This window comes from Sapajus apella, unplaced genomic scaffold (genome assembly GCF_009761245.1).
Source record: "Sapajus apella isolate SASKATOON/1434 unplaced genomic scaffold, GSC_monkey_1.0 scaffold18, whole genome shotgun sequence".
Taxonomy (NCBI): Eukaryota; Metazoa; Chordata; class Mammalia; order Primates; family Cebidae; genus Sapajus; species Sapajus apella.
In genome coordinates this window covers 30,191,177-30,195,142 of record NW_022436958.1, presented here as the reverse complement: position 1 = coordinate 30,195,142, position 3,966 = coordinate 30,191,177, and positions in this window count along the sequence as shown.

Genomic DNA, 3,966 nt, shown 5'->3' with positions numbered 1-3,966 from the left:
TTAAGGAGATAACTGAGAATAAAGAGGTCATTAAAGTGGGGCCCTAATTCAACAGGACTGGTGACTTTGTGAGAACAGGAAGAGATACCGGAAGGGCACGCACACAGAGTAAAGGCCATGGAAAGACACAGTAAGAAGGTAGCTGCCGAAAGCCAGGAAGAGAGACCTCATTAAAAACTGAGTCCAGCTGACACTTGATCTCAGACTTCAGCCTTCAGAATTGTGAGAAAATTAATTTCTGTTATTTAAGCCACCCAGTTTATGGTATTTTCTTATAGCAGCTTGAGTAGGCTAAGACAGATTCTCACAACAATCCTTTCAAGGAAACGTATTATCTTCCCATTTTTCCAGTGAGAACACTGAGTTTCCAAGAAAATTACTGACTTCCAATTAGAACACAAACAACACATGACAGATAGGAATAGAACACAATTCTATTGGCTCTGATTGCAAAGCCATGAAGATAGTTTGGTAAGGAACTCTTACATTACGTACTATATAAATTTTAGCCAATCCGTGAATGTGAAAAATCAAAAACATATATTTTAGATGGTTTACTAGTAGGAGGTACATGTTTTTATTTGAAGCTTTTAATGAACAACATAAATTATTATTTTTCTTAAAAATAGCTTTACTTAAATACAATAAATCTATTTAGCATATTTTCTAGATTTTCCAACATCCTTAGAGATTTGAACAACTCTTACTTTTTAAAACTTTATGTTTTTTTTTTGTCTTTTAACCCAGACATCAAAGAGAAAAATATGAAAAAAAATCACTTTGCATTCCGCTGTACATTGAGAAAGGTTGTTATAAGACTTAAATATATATATATAGTTGAATCCAACTGATACTGTAGGTTGAGTAAAGCAAGCACTTTACTTCCTTCTAATTTTAGAGAAACTCTGAGGCTATACCTTACTACTCTTTTTATTTTTGTAGGTTCATTAGAGAGTTTAATTTTTTTCTAGCAAATATACTTAATTAGAAAGTCATTATCTAATAAATATCCTGTTGTACAAAGTTTGGGCATTTAGGCATTTAAAGTCAAATTATAAATGGCTCCATATCTTAGTAGGGGAAAGAATATTGAGAATATACATGACACTTTGATGTTTGTTTATTAAAAATTCTAGAAAATAGTCAAGTATATGTCTAAGATTTTGATAAGAAGGTGTTTTGGAGCTGGGGAGCTGGGATATCTTCTGTTTCACTTCTGAATGTAACCACAGTATTTATAAAATATAAATTTATAAAATTTATAAAATACTACGGTTACATTTTATACATACTGTGGTTACATTTTTAAAATAAATATATTGGTTTAATATTTTTAATATTTATATATTTTATATTTACATTCATTTTATAAAATTTATAAAATACTGTGATTATATTTAGAAGTGGTATAGAAGATAGTTACCAAAACTCACAATTATTTTACCTAACACTGTTAGCATACGTATAAACACAGGCTTCAAGAAAAAAATGAAAGTTGTATATGAAGAGGAAAAACTTCTCTCCCCAAGTTGCAGCCAAGGAGAGTGTTCTTGGCATCTTAGTCATATCCAAAATAGAATGACATCTTATTTTACTAATAATCTACCCTCTTTTTATGGCTCATTCTCTTTTTTCTTTTTTTAAAAAAAGATAAGCTTATTGAAAGAGCAACGTAGCTGATTGTCCATAATTACTTGCTTGCATTTTCTCTTTACACTTCCATAACTTGAATTCCAGCCTTGCTATATCACTGAATTGACTCCCACAAATTCCAGCTAACCTCTATTTTATAGTATTCTGTAAACACTTTGTAGTTCTTGTCTTATCAAAACTCATAGTCCTTACACTTTTGTTTTTCTCTTAAAACCATGAGAACTGTTTTGTGATACCGCCTAATTGCTTTTATTTTAAAAATAATTTTGAAGAATGATTTGTAAATAGCCAAGCATTTAAATTACTCACACTAATTTCTAAGTAATGCAAAGTATCTATGCTTAAAATAAACGCATTAACATATAGTCCTGCTGCAAAAAGCAGATTGTTCTCTACTGATTCCCATGTGAGTTCTTTGCATTGGAAGGGTGAACATCTACTTTGAGTAGTTTTATGAATAGACAGTATTCAACAGTTTTTGATTTTTTAAATTAATATTCATACTGTATATTCTCACTTTGAAAAACATGCCATTGGTTGGTTGTGGAGGAAGGTAAAACAGCTTGCCAAAATATTTTATAGAATAATTATTAGGCATTCTTCCAGTCTATGTATGCATTGGATGAATTCCGTCAATAAATACATTCTTAATGTGAGAAAATATAATTTTAAAAATATAGTAATAGGGATTAACCTCCTGCTACCCACAAATCTCTCAAATTCACTCCAAATACTCTCTCACCTTCTTTTCTATGCACCTCACATTTACTTATAAAATTCCTACACTTTATAATTGCTCTAGCATATAAAGCAAACTTCAGTAGGAATTTACATGACTCAATTCTATTTTGGAGGGAAACATATTTTCTGCCTAGAGGCTCTCCTTGTCTGTAGTAAGTTTATTATAAACCTTGAACTTTCCAGGGTTCTGAGTTCAAAGAACTTAGTGTTGTGCATTTTCAAGGTAAAGTTGTAGAGCTGAGAGGCAGTATGCTTTTCTGAAACTGATCTTAAACTAAACAATGAAATGATCTTAACAATGATCTTCTTAAACTTTTCAATGAAAGAATGATAAAAGAGGTAATATAAATTATAATGTGTTCTATTTTCCAAAAATAACATTTTTGAAGATTTTTCCTCCTTTGCTAATAGACATTTAAATTACTCCATTCCAACTTACTTCATGTCATAACTTGCCAATTCATTAAGCTTCCCTAAATTTATGGCCATCTGTTGTTCTATTTTCGCTCAAGCAGAAGAATACAAAAATGCATTCAACTTTGTGGTGATTCATTTTGCACCTTAATCGACTGAAAGTTTCGCAATTAAAATAAAACTTGCATTTTGGTAAATGGAATGATAGTCAATGGAGCATCACTCTGTGTTCTGTTGACTCCAGATCTGAAATGAACCTTACTAAAGCTACCTGACTTGACCAATTATGGAGTCTTGATTGAGGAAATTGGGGATGCCACTTTTTAAAATCCCATTAAGTAGGAAGGAAAAGAGAAAATGGAACAGGAAAAAAAAAAAAGGAAAAGAAGGAGATGATAGAAATAAGAAATGAAAGACACTGGATTTCTTCCCATAGTCTACCTGAATTACAAAACTAAGCTCAACAGGTGACTTGTTTCAAACAAAATGCAAAGACACTGGAATAAACAACAGCATAAACAGTAATCTCTGCCTAAACATTTGCATATAGGGAACCAAGCAAAATGCATAGTATTTGGGCTCCCAAGGCATAAATGATAAGACTAGCATTAGCAAAGACCAACATTTTAGCTCACAGTTTTGAGTGAGTCAAGTTAAAGTTTATTAGCAACAAATTAAAGACCATGCTTGAAAGAGGAAATACTCATACCAGCAGGTGTGGAGTTCTTAAAGCTAGAAAGTCTGAAAGCATTTGTGACCTAAATGGAAGGAATCATAAAAAGAAAACACAAATGGTTTCTTACCATAGGAAATCTGATGTACATCTAGGCTGTCAGACTGCAGTAGAAATCATACAGCAGAAAATCTCTGGTATAAGATACATTCCCCAAGCTGTTCTTCATTTTTAGTTTTTCCTGTCACCTTCTATATCGACATTTAAACCTCGGCTTGTGACTCTAGTCTCTCTTTCTAATACACCTTATCTCTTGTCTGGGCTTCAGTCATGCAGACAGATCCATATGTAGCCTTAATTTATCAGGCTTATTTCAGATATCTGTTTCTACTGGACCTTTCGCTGTGGAATGTCAAATGAACTTGTGGTTCATCTGATCTTCCCAACCCCTGTAATGTAAAAAAAAAAAAAAAAAAAAAAAAAAA